General features: G+C 33.3%; 1 long non-coding RNA gene across 2 annotated transcripts; it reads right to left on the bottom strand.

Moving 5' to 3' along the window:
• Positions 1 to 4,861: 4,861 nt before the first annotated feature.
• On the bottom strand, positions 4,862 to 8,718 carry LOC116139418. 2 transcript variants are annotated; one of them, XR_004129449.1, is made up of 4 exons: positions 8,644 to 8,718; positions 8,352 to 8,414; positions 6,014 to 6,092; positions 4,862 to 5,089 (listed from the first exon to the last, which is right to left on the bottom strand). It is a non-coding gene; the product is annotated as an uncharacterized LOC116139418 (long non-coding RNA). The 2 variants fall into 2 exon arrangements; XR_004129450.1 differs by lacking the exon at positions 8,644 to 8,718 and adding an exon at positions 8,513 to 8,535.
• Between the last annotated feature and the right edge of the window lie 1,094 nt (positions 8,719 to 9,812).

The following is a 9,812-nucleotide window of genomic DNA, read 5'->3' as shown; positions in this document are numbered from 1 at the left end:
CTCAACATGATGACGTATTGGTCTCCCAAGACAATGAACCCGAAACCTACGAAAACGCTATATCAGATCCAGATTCTATTAAATGGCTTGAAGCCATGAAATCTAACATGGACTCCATGTACCAAAACTAAGTATGGTCTCTAGTGGATCCACCTAAAGGGATAAAACCTATAGGGTGTAAATGAAGAAGACTGACATGGATGGCAAGATGCATACATATAAGGCACGATTGGTTGCCAAAGGTTTCAAACAAATTCATGGTATTAACTATGAAGAAACCTTTTCGCTGGTTGCCCTGATAAAATCCATCCGGATTATGCTTGCGATTGATGCATATCATGACTATGAAATTTGGCAAATGGAAGTCAAAATAGCTTTACTGAACGGAAACCTCGAACAGGATGTGTATATGACACAACCCGATGGTTTCGTTCTTGATGGACAAGCTAATAAGTTAAGCAAGTTGCAGAGGTCCATTTATGGACTCAGGCAAGCTTTAAGGAGCTGGACTATTCATTTTGATGAAGTCGTAAAAGAATTTGATTTTATCAAGAATGAGATGAGCCTTGTGTTTACAAGAAAGTACGTGGGAGCGTAGTGGCATTCCTGGTGTTGTATGTCGATGACATAATTCTGATCGGGAATGATATATAAAACTTACAGTCGGCAAAGACTTGGTTATCCAAGTGCTTCTCCATGAAGGACTTAGAAGAAATAGCCTACATCCTTGGAATCAAGATCTATCATGATAGATCGCGTAGGTTGCTTGGCTTAAGTTAGAGTTCATACATTGACAAGGTACTAAAGAGATTTAATATGGAAGAATCCAAAAAGGGATTTCTTCCTATGTCACATGGTGTCGATCTCTCTAAAGATATGTGTCCTAAAACACAAGATGAGAGAGATAGGATGAAGAGGATCTCATATGCATAAGCAATTGGATCTATCATGTATGTCATGTTGTGTATTCTGATTAATGTCTCATAAGCATTAAGCACTTATAGTAGATATCAATCAGATCTAGGTGAGCGTCACTGGATGGCTATCAAGAACATCCTTAAGTACCTGAAAAAGATTGATGATATGTTCTTGGTTTACGGAGGGGAAGATGAGCTCACTGTAAGAGGATACAATAATGCTAGTTTCCAAATGGATAAAGATGATTATCGTTCACAATCCGGGTTTGTATTTTGTCTCAATAGGGGTGCAGTGAGTTGGAAAAGCTCTAAGCAAAGTACTGTAGCGGACTCTACAATGGAGGCTTAGTATATCGCATTATCCGATGAGGCCAAGGAGGCAGTCTAGATCAAGAAATTCATCACCAAAATTTGTGTGGTCTCCACGATTGTTGATCTAATAGATGTTTATTGTGACAACAATGGAGCAATAGCTCAAGCAAAGGAGCCACAGTCTCACTAGAAGTCCAAACACATACTCAAACGATTTCATCTCATCTGAGAAATGGTTGAGAGGAAAGATGTACAGATCAGTAAAGTGCATACTGATGACAATCTCGCAGATCCATTAACGAAGCTTATGTCGCAGCAGAAGCATGAAAGGAACTTAAGGTCATTTGGTATTAAATACATGAATGATTGGCTATAGTGCAAGTGAGAGATTATTAGAGTAGGTGCCCTAAAGCCAATCAATTATTGTAAAATTGACTCTTTGTAATAATGTTCATTGATCAATATAAGGCATTTTATTCTACATCATGTAAATCATAACTGTATATATTGATATATGTCCTTAGGATGGTAGAACCGCGATAAGGGTATCAAGTGTTTCAAATCTTGATAGTGAGAACCCTATGATCACATATGGTAGCCATTTTAGAAATATCTATAGCCCTAGTATGATTCTAACCAAGGACACAGGTAATACGGTAAAGTTATCATAGTGTTGAACTATCGAAAGACAGTGATTGATCTCACTTGTCAAGGCTGTTTGCCAACAACCTAAAGCAACACATGGGTGCTTATTGTAAGCAAGTTTACTAGATTGATCCACTAGATGATTCCATATAAATGGTAACCCCAATGTTTATGAAACAAATCCTCTAACGAATGGTGGTGCATGTGATCCTCAGACTTGAGATCACCGAAGTGTCTTGTGCGTTGACTGATGTAGTTTAACACTAGCCAACATAGTCTATTCAGAGCTATCAATACGATAATGATTGTCAGCATCGAGGAATGTATCAAGACAATGGTGGATTGACAAAGGATTCATCACTTCCAGGTACGGGAGAAGTTATCTCATTGCGTAATTCAGTAAATGACAATGACACTAAATCTGTGGCCATAGTGGGATTGAGTTATTGCTCAATCCAATTTATTTATTCCGGTCATTAGTCTAATGACTGGATACAAAGATATTGAGAGTAAATGAGGTTGACACTAATTTTGTACCTCAGTTTTGATGAGATAACAGATGATAAAAGGATTTAATTGCACGGTAATCATATCGTTAATAGGTAGCTGTTTCACTAAATCTGAATCTATCGGGTGTCTATGATGCTTTGCTTGAGGCCAATTTTTGTTTGTGTGTAGTAAGACCATTAATTGGTGTTAATCGCGATACTACTCATTGTCGATATGCAGAGGAGCTTACGGGTCACACACTTAGAATATAATTTAATAAGTAGTTTGTGTAAGGGGTATTTTCGTCTTTCAAAACAAAAGAGTATTTTAGTAATCTCATAGTGTAATTAAATTTGTTGAGATTGTTGTCTGTATTTAATTAGTGAGATTATATTTAAATATATATATGCATATATTTAAATGAATTATATATATATATATTGATTTTAATTATAATAGTAATTAATTAATATTTAAAATACCAAAACAAAGGTGTTTGGATACAAGGGTAGATTAGAGTTGGAGGCTTATGTCTATTCCTTATAGAAATATGGTTTTAACTCATGCACTATATAAGGGCAAGTTGAGTTAAAAGAATAATTCAATCAATCATTATTCAATTATTCAAAGAAAAGAGGTAGTCACCCTTACCCACTCTCTCCCTCGCGTCCAAGGCATAAGATAGAAGAGAAATTCCTTCTCTTCTTGATTCTTTTGAAAGCCTTTGATTCTTGAAGCCATCCCTTTGTTCTAGCAAAACAAGGGTTAGTTATTCGGATTATTTTCGTATGGATTACCGTTTGTGCGATTCTACATTGAATCGGTAGCGAAATAAATTCAGAGACACTTGAAGGAGCCTTCAAACGTGCATAAGATTTCTGATCCTTGAATGTAATGATATTATTTTTGTGTAGAATTTTGATTTAACATGTAAACTATATAATCTATACCGGAATCTTGGCATAAAAGGAATAGATTCATCCTTTTGATTTTTGTTTTTCCGCTGCATTGGGTAGATTGATTCCTAACACCTTAACCCTACAAGCATAGTTGTTACGCATGAAAATAGTCTCACTGTCATAGGTCTCAAACTCCTGAAATCACTACAAGAATTTAGGCTTCTCGCAACAAAATAATTTGTTACTATAAATATAAAAAACGTGACCAAATCGCTAATGTGACGAATTGTATTAGTCACCATGTTGGTCACATTAAACTTGTACTCTTAAGTGTATGGTGACGAAAAAGCATATGATCATCATAGTCTAATTATTTATTGTGGCAGTAATAATGTCATTTTAAACTAATATATTGTGATAAATTATTTGTAACAATAGAAGAAATTTTTTCACTATGAGTAATATTTTGTCACAATTGATTTATATTTAAAGACTAAATGATAAGCTTTATAGTAAGAAAATAATGTATTATGTCAAAGAGAAGTGCTAGTCTTACAAAGACAAATACAAAGGGGGCATACAAAGACAATTACTACCCTTAATCTTCATGATTTCCCTGTCTCTCTCTTTCTTTTTTTCCATTTTTTCTTTGTTTTTTTCTTCACTTTGTAGCCTTCTTTGTATAAGTCTTTGTAAGGATAGCATTTTTCTATGTCAAAATTGTTAATAATGACTAAAGCTCCGTTTGGTTCCCTTTTGGGAATACTACTATTAGTATTCCCAATAAAGTTAAACAGTAAAATTGCAAAAACTCACAATATTATTCAACTTTTTTTAAACCCTTTAAATTTGTTAATTTAATTAAATACTCCTAAATATTTTTTTTAGAAATTGCAAAAACACCCAAGCAACTCACATTTACCAGATTCCGACCACCACTACCAGAAGATGACCAGAATCTGGTATAACAGTTCACTACCGGCTGAATCTGGCCGGAGGGTGGTCGAAGTGGCCATATCGACGCATGACCGGTTGGATCTTGTCGATCGTGCGCCGATATGGCCTTTTTCGGCCACCACCGTCGGAGGGTGGCCGGAGTGGCCGTATTGGCACACGACTGACAAGATCCAATCGATCATGCGCCAATACGGCCACTCTGACCACCCTCTGACGGTGGTGGCCGACTGTCTATATTTTTTGGGTGGGTTAAAGGTATTTTTGTTAACTTTTAATGTTTTATTATAAGAATGTTTAATAAATAAATAAATATAAGAGGTATTTTTATTAATTTTCAAATCCTACATCGTAATACCCGCCGAATTCAACTTTTTTTAATTTTTTTCACAAAACTTTTCTAAAAAGTATAAAAAAGTGAACCAAATGAAGCCTAAATTATTTGTTTGTAATTTTAATAGTGATAGAAATTTATTTTTCATTAACTTTATCGTGACAACATTTATTTTATCACATATTTGTTTATATGACAATATTATTTGTCAAAAATTATATACTGACGAAAATAATTTTGTAAAAAAATTAATAGCATAACAAATAATTTTTGATACAACTACTTTTACATGACAAATTTTTTACTGTCAAAATAATATAAGAGTGACAAAAAAAATTTTGTCATCTCAATAATGATAAAAATACTCATAACGACGATACCATCTAATGTCTTATGCCTCTATTAAAGCAGTTCATCATACATGAAATCCATCCAGTATATAAAGATAGTAGCATAGTCTAAATGGCTCAATCAACACGCTAATTAGAAGGCCCGTAATGCCAATATAAATAATCGCAAGGATGAATCATCACTTCCCTCTGCAATTTAGAAAAAAGAAATTCATTAATATGCCAAAGAAAGCAAAAGAAGTGAAAGTTGTTTCACTTTTACTTACGTGTTCATCATCAGAGTTATGCTGTCTCCTTTGAGAAGTATCCTTCTTGTGAAAATAAAGAAGGATTTAAAGCAATGTTTTAAAACCCGGCCTGGCCTGACCCGGCCAGTTGAACCGATTTAACCGGGACCTGAAAACTTCAACGGGCCAGGTTTATATTTTTCCAATTCACCCAAAACTCTAGGATTTAAGAGGATGATCGACGAACAATTGAAGGCCGAAATGTTGAGGCTTTTGAAGATAAAGTGCCGATGACTGCAATGGTGGTGACGAAGTTGATTTCCGATGAGTAAATCGACCAAAAACCGAGCAAAACGGGCAGCAACAACAATGGGATTTTGTCGGCGATTGGCGAGGCTAACGGGGGTGGGGTGAGGTGGGTTTTGGTCGAGAGTAAGATGAGAGTAATTCCTGGGTGATGGGGAGGGTTTTCGACGCTGGTGTCGATGAGATGTGGCCTAAAATGCCGATGCTGATGTCAATGTGATCTGACCAAAATCGAACCTATTTCGACCAAATCTTGGGTATATTTTGATGGAAATAGGCTCAAAGGACGATTGGGGTTGCATCTAGGGTGTCACCGCCGCCAAACAGTCGCCGGTTGATTTGCATTTGGGGTGTGTTTGATCAATTTCAAACTTATAGGGACTTAAACAATTTTTAGGGGTGTATTTGCTAAATTTAAAAGTTTTTGTCAACTGGTTTGACCAACGGTCAAACTGGTTAAATCGGTCAACCCAAGACCCAGAAGCTTTGTCGGGTTTCACCCCGGGTTGGGTTTTAAAACATTGATTTAAAGTATGGGCATTCTATTCGAGGGATTTAAAAAAGTGAGAAAATAAATCACCTAATGACGTTCTGGTCTTTTTCTTGATGTGGACTTCTTTAGCATCATCCAGAACCAAGTTCATGTACTCATCAAAACCCTATAAAACCAAAATGAATAACAAAAATTGAATTCACATTTTGAACGATTTAAGAATCTAATAATTGCATACAACGAAGGTATTTCTATAAATAATATTATTTGTCTTTTACTTATTTTGGGAAAAGTTAAGGAAAGGTTTAAAGCATGATCCATACAGCAACGAAAGCAAGAAAAACAACAAAAGACTACCGGCATAATGAATTGAATGGATGATGATTTCATATCTTAGACATGTTCATCGCTAAAGCAATTGGAATGTATTATACTTTGCTTCAAAGAGCTCATTTCCTACGAGTTACATGGTTATATGTGATTCACGCCCCTTTTAAACCTTAGTTCAAGTCACATGCACAACAATATGCCTCTCTTATAATAAGGAGAAGAAATGTTCACAAAGAGACAAGATAAAATGAGATAATTAAAAATTGGCTAACCGACTTATTACAAATGAAGAAACTACATTTTGTATCTGTTCTTGACCTTGTGTAAACAAATTGCTCTGACCTTAAGTAGAGGATTATCTTATGAAAAAAAAAAAAAAAAAAAAAAATCCTTTGATAAGGATGGCTTATAGGTTATCATATCACATATCCAACTAGCCCAACGAAAAAGATTTAAACAGGTAAGCACATTTTTCCCTATAAACATTGTTGAGTGCAACTCAGAACCTCTACCACCTAAGCTTCAGGTAAAAATGAGCATTAAAGCTCAACAGGTCGTGAATTTGACAGCTGAAACATCAACAATTGATACAAGCAAATGATATCTTCCCTCATAACTGAATTTATTATCATTGAAGATTAAAGAAGTGAAGAAAATACAAGTAATATTATGCATTCCTATTTGGAAAGTCAAACAACAAAATGACATGCTGAAACAAATGAGCCACTTGAAGAGTAGAATGATATTCTTATGTGTTTGCCAATCAAAACCCTAACCTATCATAACAATTAGTAGCAAAATGCGTCAATGAAACAAACTAAACTTATAGAATACAGAAGAGCAGAATGCTTGAAAGGATATCACAGATACGAAAACTGAGCTGTTCAAAAGTTGAATTCAACACGAAGCCAGCCTGCTTTTATATTTATGATTGGCTGGAGGTTCAAAAGCTAAGCATGCTAAGGAGTTAGATCACAAAGGAACTAGAACAAGAAATTGCAAAATTAAATGCCAGGAAAGATGCATCTTTTAATTTCTATTTCTTCTTTGTGCTGCGGTGCTTTATTTTTCTTTTCAATTTTATATGGGGTAGTGACGACATTGCAACCTAGTACTATACAGAGTGTATACTTGATGAGAACTATAAATAGATGGGAACAGCAAAGACGAAACACATCACCATAAACATCACCAGATGAAAGATGAAAAGAAAAACTTCAAAATATATAACAAAATGATAGGTATACCACAGAAACAATAATATCAAGACAAGAATTTTAATATTTTACATTAACAAAACAAATCTACTCCGACAAAAGAATGTGAATTTCTCTATATCTAAAAACACTCTTTATCAGCAAAGTGGAGCATGTGAGCAACTTCCAAATCCAATCTTTGCACTTACTAACAAATAACATGCAGACAATATTCAGATCTATCCAACATAAACAATGTGATTAACCACTATATACCAAAAACTGCAAACTAACAAATACCACATCTCTAACATCATCACACCATTAAAAAAAAAAAAAAAAAAAAAAAAAAAAAAAAAAAAAAAAAAAAGATAATCTACCAACTTATTCATGTGTACAATACAATTCATAAAGCACACTCCCCTCTTATGAATTGTATTGATAGTAAAAAAATTTCCAAGTTACCTATTTCTTCAAATAAGGACACTAAAACAAGCCTCTTAATGCTCTAAGGGGGAGAAGGAACAGACATTGTATTGCGTGACAAAGACATAATGCACTTGGGATAATTAACTCACATTACACTAAGGAAAAAAAATAATCATAATATCTTTGTTTTTTAATAAACTCATACCTTTTCGTTTTAACTTTTGTTTACAGGATTCACTCTATTCAAAGTGGGTTTCTTCCTTTATCATACTCAATTTTTCGGGTACAGAATTTCCACTACAGACAGGAGCAACAAATTATGATTAAAAGTAGTAGAAAACCAACTAAAATTCCAAGTGCAAAGCATCAAAATCTTACTAAGTAATTCCAAGTTAATAACCCTTTCACATCTAAAAAACAAAAATGAGAATTATACAATGAAAAAATCTTTAAAAAAAATGAAAACTTACAATGATTCGGCCTTCAATCCTCAAATCCTTCTGCTCAAAAAGCGAAATTTGAATGCGAGCTTTCTGATATATGCAAACAAAAAATAGCTAAAATAAGCCCAAAACTCACCAACCCATAACAAAAAACAAACTTTAATCAGACAGAAGAGGAAATCACTTACGCTTTGAAGAAACCTGAAAATCAGTTCTGGAAACACACAAACCCAAAAAACATTAGCAAAAAAAAAAAGAGTTAATCAACAAAATAGAAGCCATTAAAGACAAGAAGTAGAGGAAAAGATACAAAACGTACAAGTCATAATCCTCTGAAGTTTGGTGCTCGCCATTGTTGTTGTTGTGGTTGAGTTCCAAGAGACATAGAAGAGATGTCGAAGTTGAACCTAGAGCAAACGAGTCAAGCTGCACTTAAGAAGAAGAAAACGGGCTTCGGGGCCGGGTTTAGATTGACCCGAAGATCGGGTTACAGGCCCATCTGAGAGATTTGACATTTTCAAATCAAATTTCAGAGTTTATTTGAATAAGGAATATAACAAATATTATGAAAACAAAAAAGAGTTGAAATACTTTTGAAAACGGATGATAATATCGTAATAATTTGATTTAATTAAGAAACTATCATCTAATTGAGTAAAGGATAAATGAGAATGTTTTTTGAAGGAAATGATTTTCTATAGAACCAATTGAAGGTCTTTTTACTAAAGTTGAAATTTAGGTGGTATTATTTTTTCTCACTGAAATTAAATTTTCTTGATTATTGAATATGTTTGAATGTATTATTCTAATCGATATATATATATATATATATATATATATATATATATATATTATATATATATATTTTATATATATATATATATATTTTTTTTTTTTTTTCTTTTTCATTGTCTAAATATAAGTGTTTGATTGTTTGTTTTTATTGGTGTTTTGACACATATGTCCTCATGAAGTTACTTTTATATTTTTACATGCATGATAATTATGCTATTTCAAATCGTGAAAATAACAAATAAAATAAAGATATAATAATTAATGATAACTATGTTATTACATTGTGTTTGTGCAGTAACTAAAATTTTATTATAACAAAAAAATTAAATACAACTTAATTAATTAATCAATGAAAGAATTAATTTTCAATTTGGTCTCACAATTGTTATATGAACTTTTGATCAATTATTCCAAGCAAGTTGATTGCCAAGGGCAAAGCCAAAAAAATTATTAATAATATAATGTTTACTGAATGATAAAGCCAGAAAGTAATTAGAAAGCTACACTTATAGGGGCTAAAGTATTAACTTCAAAAATTTTGGTGGCTAGAAAAAACTAAATTTATATTTATAGGGAGTAAAATCATATTTTTCTATACTAAATTAAATTTTTTTTTTTTTTTTTTTGAAGCCTGGGTGAATGTGGCTCCGCCATTGTTGATTGCATTTAATGGTTGATTTTGATTTCAATAAC

The sequence above is a fragment of the Pistacia vera genome, unplaced genomic scaffold, assembly GCF_008641045.1.
Source record: "Pistacia vera cultivar Batoury unplaced genomic scaffold, PisVer_v2 Contig350, whole genome shotgun sequence".
Lineage (NCBI taxonomy): Eukaryota > Viridiplantae > Streptophyta > Magnoliopsida > Sapindales > Anacardiaceae > Pistacia > Pistacia vera.
Note: the sequence above shows the minus strand (reverse complement) of the source record. Positions and strands in the feature narration are given on the sequence as shown.